General features: G+C 37.6%; 1 long non-coding RNA gene across 1 annotated transcript in view; it reads right to left on the reverse strand.

Moving 5' to 3' along the window:
- Nucleotides 1-2,026: 2,026 nt before the first annotated feature.
- LOC138742559 (uncharacterized) overlaps nucleotides 2,027-12,931 on the reverse strand; it is a 104,416-nt gene continuing 93,511 nt past the window's right edge. Inside the window, exons 11-12 of the long non-coding RNA XR_011344260.1 lie at nucleotides 9,465-9,577; nucleotides 2,027-2,789 (exon numbers count right to left, since the gene is read on the reverse strand). This is a non-coding gene — a long non-coding RNA (uncharacterized lncRNA). The remainder of the gene's footprint in view (nucleotides 2,790-9,464; nucleotides 9,578-12,931) is intronic.

Below are 12,931 nucleotides of genomic sequence, written 5' to 3' on the forward strand. Positions count from 1 at the left end.
CGTTCACACTGGACTTGGGCGGCAGGCATGAGCTGTTTACCATGGACAGGCTGAAGCCAACGCATCTCGATCCCACCGAGCCAGTGCCCAGCCCAAAAAGCGAGGCCGCCCGACATAAAAGGACATTGGCGCTGGTTCTGGGGGGGTGCTGTGTGGCGGTTCATCACAAGGCAGGTGAACTGGCCCCGCTTGTAAGCCACGTGGCAGGGTAGCCGGGCAAAATGGCGCCATCAGGGGTTTCCCTTCCTTCCAGCTCAGGGCCCAGAAACCCATGCTTGGGGACCACATGACGCCCGGGTGACGTTAGTGCCCTCCAGCGCGGTTCTCAGCCAGGTCTAAGTGCAGCCCAGCAGCCTGCAATAAACTAGTCTGCTCACTGAGCCCAACATGTCTGGTTGCGTGTGTTATTGCAGGAACAGTGTAGCCGCCGCTACACAACATAGAAATAATATTTAAGCTTTGGCAGTAGTATAATTTGGCAGTAGTACAAAGATCTCCAATGTGATCTCTAAACATATACTGTGGAACAGTTCTGCAACAAGCCAGGGCAGATATTGGGCAGGTACTAACTGTGGTTGGAGCTTGGTAAATGTATTCTGGTTTCAGAACTTGCCAGAGATTAGATTTGCATTGAGACAAATTTACTTCTCTTTATTGTGCAAGTATAGCCAAAAACAAAAGATGGAATACTCAACGAGTTTTTTTTTCCAGAGGAAAATGGCAGAATGTATTAACTATTTAACAGTTGTTAAGAAAGTCATCTGATTCTCCTTTAAGAACACCTTTCTCAGTGGCAAAGAAAATAGATTGAAATAAATCAGTCCTAGGACATAAAAAGCAAGCCTCCAAAAACTCACAGGTGTTTGGTTTCATTACTCCAATGAACTATAGCTGTTGATGAGTTTCCCTTGTACTTTTAGTTTCCAAGTACATGTCTGAATGCAATAAAATTACTCAATTAAACACATCTGTCCCTTCATCAAGAAGTTTTGTTCCTCTTTGCTGAAAGCCAAGATTAACCTGCTGCTCGGAATCCACCTGGGCAATACACTGGCATATTGTTTACCATGCAGATCTGGCAGAAGTCAAGGGTCAAGCTAGATTCAACAGTGTCAGATTTTTTTCCCTCGATGTACAATTAGCTGCAGAGCAGATCACAAATACGCTCTAATTACAAGTCAATTATTGTAAATGTTCAAGCTCCCAAAGGGAATGAAGGGGGAACAAAACAACCAGCACGAGTACATGAGTATTGAGAACAGGAGCTGACAAACATTGCCGTCAGAACTAACAACCTTTTTTGCTTCTGCTTGCTTCATACCTGAAAAGGATTTTCATCCACAGCTCTTTGGGTCCTGCTGCACTTTGATCCATTAAATGAAGATTTCTTAGTCAAAGTGTAAATGCATATATCAAATGAAATAAAGTGGTCTGCAGTAAACTAAAAAGAATGCACAAGAATTAAATATCCTACTATATTTTATATACAACCAACAGAAAATTTCTTTCCTATTAGACTTAATTTTCTTTGCTTAAAGTATATAATTTAGTTGCCGTTATCATACATTCTTTCCAATTATTTTTGCCAAATAAATTGATGGTTCATCCAATTAGTATTCCTGATCAATCTTAGCAAAAATGATAAAGAAGTATTCATTCATAGTTGTTAGTACTTATCAAATGATTCAAGTAATTCTAACCCATTATATCTGAATTTCTTACTTAAACTGGATGAGGAGCACAATGCATTTTAAAATGTATAGAAATAAACTGAATATTAACAATATTATGGTTCCAGTAATATTATTATTCTACTAATATTTTCTCTTATGTTTTACTTTATTAATTAAACCATTGAATCTATAAGTTTGTTTGTCTAATCAATTTTTGAGCACTCCTTCCCCAAAGGACAGATTTACCATCAATGAAAGGACCAAAAAAAATCTTAATAAAATACTTTATTTAATTGGTTTCAGTTAAATTAATTTATTTTACATTTTGATTATTTAATCTTTTTAAAAATCTTCACACTTGATGGTTTACCTTCTGAGAACTGGTTACATTTTCAGAATTCTATTCAAATAGAAAAACACAAATAAAATAATAAGCAAATCTTGGAAAAGCAAGATTTTTCTGAGAGTTATCAAGTAAATCACAAATGTTGTTCATGCAGTTCTAATCTTCCTCAAAAGAATTCTGATCCAAGCTTCTGTTCTGTGGTCATATGTGTGGCTGGGTCCTGAGGTAAAGTATTTGTTATTGCAGTTCATACCAGCTAATTGTATACACACCAGTAACCTACAGCCATTCACTGTTAACAATTAAGAATATATCCCAATAGAGAAAAGGGAATGATTGAACACATGGTAGATTGCTAGTTAAATCAGTTGTTGATGTCAAATGAGGTATCTCTAAATAAATCCCTGGTGGAGAATTGAAATAATTTATTTTGTTAGTAACAAAAAGGACCTGTTAAACAACAAAAGACAGCTTCATAATTTCACAGTACATATACATTCACGTTCTATCTTGAATATATATTAATAGAATGCAAAGAGAGAGGTCGCCTTTGGCCAGGTCTGATGCAGTTCATTTGTCTGAAAGTATGCAGCTGAGCCTGCCAGTGTTTGAGGATTAATGCTGATCTGCACTGATTGCTCACACCTGCGTGTCTCAGCAGTTGACGTGGTAACCTGTGTTCCGCTCTGTGTGCAATCAGCCATGAATGGGTAAGACCCTCATCTGTGATGGCTTGTGCAAAAAGACAGCCAACAGGTTGGACCAGGCACCTGCATGCAAAGGGGAAGGAAGAGATGCAATCAGAGATTAGATTATCTATCTATATCATAGCCTTCCATCTACAATTACAAGGCTGTTCTCATTAAATAAGATTAAATCACTAAGAACATCATTGTATTATTAAAATGTATTGATGCCACATTGAAAAGTTTGAGTTCTGAAAATTAGTTAAATCGCACATCAAAGGCAAATCAGCTTGCAAATGCAGTGAAAAACACATAAATGCTGGAGGAACCCAGCAGGTCTCACAGCATCCATAGGAGGTAAAGATATATAATGACGTTTTGGGCTTGAGCCCTAGCTCCTCACTAAATCAGTTTCACATGATTGATGCATTGCTCTAGGTCCTGGATAAAGTCAGGCTTCTGACCAACAAATGATTTAATTAAATGGTTGGCAGTGTACATGTAACCAGGGCAGCAAAACTCAAACATTATTAGTGTACCTATGATAGATTCCCTTGTCTTCTTTTTGCCTAATAACATTCTCAGCTCTGTTCTTGATCTTAGTCACTCCCTCACCATTTTTTCCCAATATCATTAATGAGTGTATCAATGCACTTCCTTCTCTTGCCCTGAACTAGAAAATATCATTAGCTGTGCTGCCCCTGTTCTCACCTTTATATAGTCGGTCTCTGATACTTCCTTTCCACAAATGATCGACCTCCTTTTGAGGAGAAAGGATAGCATCTGCTCCAAGCTGACTACCACTTCTAGTTCTCCCACCCTGCTGTGTCCAAGGACACAATCCATTCTCTCAGTTTCTTCATCTCTAATACATTTGTCCTGCAGATCATCTTCCACACCATGTTTCAAAGTCTTGCTCCTTTGTCCTCAAATTTATGTACACATATCAATTGCTGCAAGATCAACAGCAGTGGGAAATGGAAAGAAGGCAGATGATCCAGGAGGAAATTTCTCATTTTCTGTGAGTAAGTGTACAATGTGAGGATTCAACTCCTGAATGATCTCAGCATTCAAATATAAGTTAGTGATAAAGATCATCCTCAACAGGAAGGATCACTGATGAACAGATATCAATCAAATGTGCCAACTTTTCTCTTGCGCGCCAACTCTCCCCACACCCAGAACCAGGACAGGGTCCACATCATCCTACTCTTCTGACCCAGCATTGACATTCATAAGATCATCATTAAAATTCTGGATTTTTTCAACATAATGCCACTCAAGGCATCTTCCCTTCTTCCCTTTCAGCATTGAGAATGAGCCATTCCCTCGAGGAGATTCTGATGTAGTCCACCACATCCCACTGCTTGGAAGTCCAAGATACCCACTCCTCTTTTGGAAGACCAAAATTCAGGGTGAAGTTCTCTAAGCTTTGGTCAATCATCTTTACTTCTTTTTCCCCATTTTAGGTTGCATTTAATTCTCTCATCTCTTTGCATTTCCTAGAGCCAGGAAGAGCAAAGCCAAAAAACATATTCTCCTCGTGATTCCAAAGAAACACAACTGCAAAGTGCTCTGTTTGGATGTTGCTTATCCCACTCATATAAAGACCACATAACATGGTTCTGAATGACAAGTTTTCTATAAATGTATCCTTTGGTCATTCCCTTAGAGGCTAGCAGATCATTTAGATGTGAAGAATATCTTTAATGATAATCTTTAACACTCCTCAAGCATATGTCAAGCAAGTTAATTGATAAACATGTCACCAGGTTAATGGGGGTAATTTTCACCTTTACTTTGCATGGATTGTAAACTGCAGAAATAGACAGATGCTGGTTTTAGAACTTCCCAATTTTCACTTCCATTATTACAGCCAGTAATATGTCCCACACTTGCCCGCCACCCAAGAAGTAAAAGTGAAAATATCCTTCCATTCCATACTTATAGAGAGGATACTATTTTTTGAAAAGAAACTCAATGTCATTTGAAAACACCAAACTAGTCTTATTCAGGCCGTTAACATTGGTAACAGATTTTCATGAAGGAAGTTTGGAACATTTATAAAATATATTAACATGCTCATTAATCATTGATAAAAGAATGAATGAAATGACAGGCGTTGAATAAAATGGACAAAAGTATGCATCAAAAAAAAATTGCACAATATGATGTGACTTAGAGTAAATGATGGAAAGATATAAAATGGCTAATAGAAATGAAAAGAAAATCAATTTGTGAGATTAATCAGACCAGTTAAGGGAAGTGTATTTTTCTTGTGAAGTTCTGATACATGCATTAGAATGCTGATTAAGAGAAGATATGAATTTTGAAGTGGCATTTGCTGATAGAATTAATGTTCTTACATTAGGGAGTATGAGGTCTGGTAAAATACAGCATGAAAAAACATGGAAGGATCAAAGAAAATCTCAGGAAGTAAACATCTTAAAGAACTGTACAAATCATATTCAACTATGTCCTTAAACATAATACACCTTCAATATTTTCTACTAAAGTTGTACAGAAACCGATACTATTCTCTCAAAGAATACATGACAATGCAAGGCTTCCTTTGGCAAAAGGTAAGTGATCTCCCAGTCTGTGTCCAGTCTCCCCAATGTTGAGGAGGGTACACCAGCAGTACTGGATGCAGTAAATGGCCCCTATAAGTTTACAGGTGAAGAGTTGCCTCACTTGGAAGGTGCCCCAAATAGTGGTGAGGGATGAGGTGCAGGTGCAGATGTAGTAGTTGGTGCTGTCATGGTGGTAGGTGCTGGGGTGGGGTACGGTGTGTGGGGGGGGGGGTAGCGGATTCGTGGGAATGGATGAGTGGACAAGGGAGTCACGGAGAGAGTGGAAAAGGCAGGGGAATGACAATTTCTGCCAAGGTAACTGTGGTAATCAGGGTTTCTAAAAGATATCAGTAAATAGAGGGATTGAGTAATTGGAGAGAGTATGAACATTTGAAAGCGGGGTGGAAGTTGGTGGCAAAATTTATCAAATTAACATGGGTGCTGAATTTAATAAAGAAAGAGTTGGGGAGTTTTGCCTCTGTAGTTTTCCAGCATCTGGTTTACCCAACCTTTTTATGCTGTGACTTATGCTGAGTTAGTTTATTTTTGCACAATTTCATATCTAAGGAATTCAACAAAAAATGAATGCAACATTTTACCAAAACTCACTAATAACTTTTGACTAGGTAAGTAGCTACAAAAACGGATGAATCACCCCATTGACCTTTATATCATTACCATGTTTATATTCATACTGTCTATATTATCATTGTTCTTACCTTGTAAACTGGTAAGAAAGCAAGATTACTACATGTACCTCTCTGCTCCTAAGCTGCTTTTTCTTCCAATATGCTGACTGTCACTAAATACAATGTTTCTTGAACATGCCTCTGGAGTATGTGTGGATGTCATTTATGGATAAGATTAGGCTAGCCTCAGCATTGGACTATTTGCTGGTACACATATGGTCTAATTATTCATTGAAAAAAAAGCACAAAATGAAAACTGGCTTTATCTTAAATGTTATTCCCATCATATTCTGTTGAGCAAATATTACATTGGAGGTGCCAAGATCTGGCTGCCTGTGTGGCCTGAAATGTTCATGGTTACAGGTGTTTATCTAAGTGACTCACAGGTTGCTGCCTCCTTCCTCCTCTGCCATTATCACTATGATCTAGCTCAAGGGCAACAATCGCTTCCTGGATGAACTCTGAGGAAATTAGATTAAGTTCAGTGTTTATTTTCCCCTTTTCCATAAAATGATGACGGCAAACAAATGGGCATGAGAAAAGATGGCTGCAGCCACAACTAGCTGTCAGTACCCCCCGAATCCTCCTCAAAATAATTAACCTTTTTTGGTAGCATCAGTGAGAATCAAACTGAAGGACAAATAGATATAAAGGGTTCCTTTGTTGGACGCTTCATTGGATGGTTAGCATTCAGTTGTTAACATTTGACATTTTAGTGTGTTTACAGACTCTTTTTCTTTTTATAAGAGTCAAGACATTGCCCAGAGTTGCAGGTATTTAACAGGCAACATCTAAACATGAGACACACGCTGCATAGTCCTTTGGGATTCAAACACTGGCAATATATTTTCAATTTAGAATTTAGGTATTCTGAGAATGGCTTTGAGTCATATTAACCATTCATCAATTTAACCCCTTTTAACCCTCTCCTTACCTAGTTCACCTTTACTATCAACTAAGAGGTCAATGCATCAAATCTCTGACCAACCTATCATTTAAAGGCTCTAGTTTCAATGGGAAGGATTCATCACTACTTGCCAGAAATACAAGATGGAGGTTTGTATAGAAACAAGCTCCCCAACCAGAACTCCAGAGGATGCGGCTTCTGAAGGAGTAGAACTGTCATGAAAACAATCGTGGTCGGGCCTGAGATCTAAAAAATGGCAATTACTGCTGGGAAAGGAACCACAGAAGGGAGATAAATGTATATTGTTCATGAAATTTCAGATGTTAGAAAAATAACATGTAATCTAAGACTTTATTTCTTTGTTTCCATTATTTTAAAACTTGCAATAACTACAGTTATAGGGACCCATATCTGCCACTGTAATTTATAATGCAAATTTAGAATTTGACAGAATTATTCATTAAGAGCTTTAGTGAATACTGTGTTCTGATTTTAAACAAGGGTCTTTCTTTAACACAAATTGCTAAGTATCATTTTACTCTTTTATCTCAGTAATCTAATGGCATTTGTCAGATTGCAAATTGAGATGAACTAAGAAGGCTGATAGATTATAAATCTGTTAAACTGACACTCCATATTGATGATTCATCCAGTTTCAGAAATTTTTAACAGCAAATCACGGTGTTTTTCTTAGGACAAGTTATTTTTATTTATGTGAGATCTCTTTAAACATTTATAGGCACAGAAATTGTTGAAGATTTAGTTAGCAGTAATTTTTTCAGAATGAAGTTAATTGTAAACATTATTTCACAGGCTTTAAAACATATTTGTGTTTGTTCTCCAGGTTTTTTTGAGAATTAAAATGTAAACATGGGTCTAATGGTTTCTGCATTACATACAGGAAAAGGTTTTTTTTAATTTAAATCCTAAATACACTCTATAAGATTTTAATACTGCTCTGTATCTCATTAGAAACATATACTGTGCTTCAAAGCTTCTGTTAATAGCTATTTGTAATGGAACTAAATTAAACACAACAAAATCATTATTGGGCAATGTTGTGGATTAATAATCCCTCAATTCCTATTGGAAATGACTAGCAGCTCACAAGATGGCACAGTCATGACAGTGAACCTCTATGTTACATCTCATTAATATGGCATATTGGCAACGTGAGGGTTTTGATCAATTCTGATCATCAGCCTTTGAATAATAAGGGCACAGGCTTAAGACCCATTCTGATTCTATTTGGAGAGTAGCATTTTCATTGGAAGTTTCTATCTTTAAACTAAAATATGTGCTTCCTTGGAGGCAAACGAGAAATCCTACAGCAACATTTGGAGGAGTTTACTCGACTTCACAGCCAATATTCATTCACCATCATCTGCAATAAAAACATGGGTTATTTACACCACTTGTTGTTTAAAAGATAAGAAAATGAGTATATCATTTGTCACTTTGGTATTGAACAATAATACCTTCAATTCAAATTTTTATCTTAATGGAGTATTGAGGGATGTCCTAATGATAATGAACATATTAAACCAATACAAGTTCCTGTTTCAGTTTTTTGATTCACATTTAAAATTACATCATTGTGGAATGGGTGAAGATTATTTCAGACCTTTTATGGCCTCCAACTTTCAGTTGATCCAAATCTCTGCTCCCTACATCTTAACTCACACCATAAACACATGCCCTCTGTTTTCAGTAATGCATTATGGCATGTTTGGCTTTAAAGTCCTTTTTGTTTGTTTTCACTCCTTCCATGATCTTGCCTCACCCCACTTCTGCAAACTCTTCCCTGGCCAGAATCCGCAAACGTCTGTGTTCTTTTTAAGGAGTGCGGTAGAACAGAGGGACCTGGGAGTTCAGATCCATAATTCCTTGAAAGTGGCATCACAGGTGGATAGGGTTGTAAAGAGAGCTTTTGGCATATTGGTCTTCATAAATCAAAGTATTGAGTACAAGTTGGGATGTTATGATAAAGTTGTATGAGACATTGGTGAGGCCAAATTTGGAGTATTGTGTGTAGTTTTGGTCACCTAGCTATAGGAAAGCTATCAATAAGATAGAAAAAATGCAAAGAAGATTTACTAGGATATTGCCTGGACTTCACTTACAAGGAAAAGTTAAACAGGTTAGGACTTTATTCCTTGGAGCAAAGAATGAGGGGAGATTTTATAGATGTATTTAAAATCATGAGGAGATAGACAGAGTGAGTGAATGTAGATAGGCTTTTGCCATGAGGGTAGGGGAGATACAAAGCAGAGGATATGGGTTATGGGTGAAAGGGGAAAAGTATAGGGTAACATGAGGGGGAACTTCTTCACACAGAAAGTAGTGGGAGTGTTGAATGAGCTGCCAGCTGGAGTGGTGAATGTGCCCTCAATTTTAACATTTAAGAAGAATTTGGTCAGATACTTGGATGGGAGTGATACGGAGGGCTATGGACTGGGTACAGATCAGCAGGACTAGACAAAAAAAAGGTTCAGCACAGACTAGAAGGGCCAAAGGGGCCTGTTTTTGTACTGTTATTTTCTATGGTTTTAGGCCTTCCTTATGATCATTTCCTCCTTGATCATCTTACCACTGGTGACCATGACTTCAGAAATGTCAGTCCTCAGTGCTAGAATTCTTTATCCAAACATCTCTGCCTTTCCACCTCACTCCATCTTCATTTAGCTGTTGCAATTTTAGTTCCTGGTAAAGAAATTGGTGACATTTCATTATATAAGCAAATTGAAGTGGCTACGAAGTGGCTGCTCTTAAAAATAAACTTTCACTGTGATTAAACACCTTCTCTACAATAAAGGCAAGACATAAATGAAAAGTAAAGAAACTGCAGATGCTGCAAATCTAAAATGAAAACAGGAAATGCTGAAAACTCAGTTTAAAGCATCTGTTAAAACTGAGTTCAGGTCTCAAGTCAAACACTCTTCATTAAAATTGTGAAAGATTATGAACAATAAGGAAAGATACTTTTTAATGGTATGAAAGGTTGTAGAAGTTTGAATTGGGATCTGGAGCAGCTGGATAAATGGGATGCAAGATGGCATATAAAATTTAATGTGGCACGTTTAGTGTGATGGTTAGTGCAACACTATTACAGTCCCAGCAATGTGAATTCGAGTCTGAAAGGACTCTATACGTTCTCCCCATGACCATGTGGGTTTCCTCAGGGTGTTCTGATTTCCTCATCCTCAACATTCATTGGAGTGACTTCATCACCAACATCGAAGTACTCGAGATGGCAGAGGCCGACAGCATCGAATCCACGCTGCTGAGATCCAACGGCGCTGGGTGGGTCACGTCTCCAGAATGGAGGACCATCGCCTTCCCAAGATCGTGTTCTATGGTGAGCTCTCCACTGGCCACCGAGACAGAGGTGCACCAAAGAAGACGTACAAGGACTGCCTAAAGAAATCTCTTGGTGCCTGCCACATTGACCACCGCCAGTGGGCTGATATCGCCTCAAACCGTGCATCTTGGCGCCTCACAGTTCGGCGGGCAGCAACCTCCTTTGAAGAAGACCACAGAGCCCACCTCACTGACAAAAGTCAAAGGAGGAAAAACCCAACACCCAACCCCAACCAACCAATTTTCCCTTGCAACCGCTGCAACTGTGTCTGCCTGACTTGCATCGGACTTGTCAACCACAAACAAGACTGCAGCTGACGTGGACATTTACCCCCTCCATAAATCTTCATCCGCGAAGCCAAGCCAAAGAGAATTAGTACAACCAGAAATAGGAAACAGGAAATGCTTTGCCGAATCCTATCAATAATTTGCATCCATTAAAAAGCAAATTACCTGTGAATGACCTATTTAAAAAGAGGGCAGAGGGTAGGAAGACAGAGTCCATCCTGCTGCAGAACAAAGATTCGGCCATGCAGTATTAGAATATTAGGAGAGAACACATCAGCTGAAGAGCTGAGCTCTTATTGGTGGATTGTCATGTGCCTTCACCAACTTGGGCAAAATGTTGACAATAGTTTGGAGTTCCAAGGGTGTGAGCTGCACTAAAAAAAAACTAGAATCAATAATCTCAATGTCTTGCTAATCAAATTTTTGTGTTATTTTAAGATCAAGCATTTGTTAACTTCTCAAGAAGGAAGATGAGCATTTGTTTTTACCACTTAATATGAGGTCTTTTACTCCAAAATAAAGCTTCAGAAAATGGCTTAAACTTCTTGCAAAAAGGAGTTTGAGAGTGGCAAGGATCTTAATTAAGATAATTAATGCCTAATTTACACCTTCACATTCTAAGTATAAAACCACTTTAGTCTCTACTGAGTACCAAAGTTAATCCAACATTTAATTCAAAGTTCAAATTCAAATGTCAAAGCTTGAGAAATAACTGCTGTGGGATATTCATCTTTTCCTACTTTGATGCTGTTACATTTACAGAAAAAACCTTTGTGATAAATTCAAGAACACAGTTTACATTCAATGAATATGGTATTATAAACTAATAGTTTTTTTTTTAGCCTTTGGATATGTCTATTGTAAAGTGGGATCAAAGTCAGATTAAGAGAAAATACTCCATGAAAACTAAATAGTGTGTCCTACCTGACAGCAAGAGAATAAAGCAAACTGCTCTCATCGGCTATAATTTCATGTACTAGAATTAACTGCTCTGCTGACAATGAAGAGGGGAAATTAATATCATGATAAATGATATTATTATAAAAGACTTGATAACTGATATTGTACCTCCGAACAGGCTGATACCTTGATATGGCTAATTACTACCGCAACCTTACCTATGCCGATACTAAAAATAAATAGTGAAAGAATCCCAGATAATAATCAAATCAATATAAACGTTAACCATTTGTGATAATGATGTCATGGTGGTTGACAATTGCTTTTAATGTCTTCTGAAATTAATATAATTTTATGTAGAAAATAGAAAAATGTGGAAATGCCATGGATATCTAACTGGTGTGAGACAGAGTTACATTCTACATCCAAGTATTTGCTAATTATTGTTTCAGAAGTTGTTTGCAATGACATTTTACTGTCTATCAAAAAATTACTTTGCACTCTTCAAAGCACTTCTGGCACTAATTCACAGGTGCCGCTTAATTTGCCTAAGAGCTTTAACAATTGAAATGAAAGTGAGAAAATGCAAACAGTGGCGCTAAGAGTGTAATCATCTTAAATATATCAATTTAAACAATTCAAGTGAATATTAGTGAGGAGGTTAAGAGCTACTTTTAACCAGCAGTTCACAGCAGGTGAGCAGTTTATTTATTCAATTAGTATTCCATTTTACTGGAATCCAAAGAAGTGTTAAAAGGGGGAAGGCTCATCAACACAAGAAGGATTTTATATTGAGAGCTTTCCCAGACTTTGGCTAAACCTCATCTATTCTTGTCAGTCATGGTAGACAGTTGAGAGCAATATTAGAGGAGGTAATTATATGCATCAGTCAACAGCCTTTGTCCCACAGCAACTGAGACTTACAGTAAAGTTGGTATAAGGAACCACTGTACTAGATTAAAGGTGGAGTGCTTTCTGGAATTTCACTCAGAGCACCAGCTGTTGCTTTTAAGTAGAAATAATAGTGAGTAGTTTTTAATCAGCCACAAATTTGTTAATAATTTTCACCACTGCTGAAAAAAACAGATCAAGTAAAAGCGATTTGGAGAAAGGGCTTCTCATACATGGTCCCTATTAATCAATATATCTTATAAAGCATTGTCAACTATATAATTGTTACTCTAGTTTTCCATAAGTGTGTTGTAAAAGCATAATCATATTCTTTATATAATTGAACTGACATTTATTGAAATAATGGAAGTGCAGAAAAAATTGAATATTTTCTCATTTCACATGTACTGTGATCAAACACCAACAACTCAATTCTAAAACTGTTAGAAGCAAAGCAAAACTCACTTTATGATTGGCTTGGGAAGAATATCCATGCCATAACAATCAAATGTTTTGTTGTCACTTTCCCCTTGGTCTCCGTATGAGGTTGTCACTTTAAGTTCAATTAATTATGAATTAAGGGCAGTTTAATGGTCCACTCCCATGCACACAAGACTC

Source organism: Narcine bancroftii, chromosome 9, assembly GCF_036971445.1.
Source record: "Narcine bancroftii isolate sNarBan1 chromosome 9, sNarBan1.hap1, whole genome shotgun sequence".
NCBI lineage: Eukaryota > Metazoa > Chordata > Chondrichthyes > Torpediniformes > Narcinidae > Narcine > Narcine bancroftii.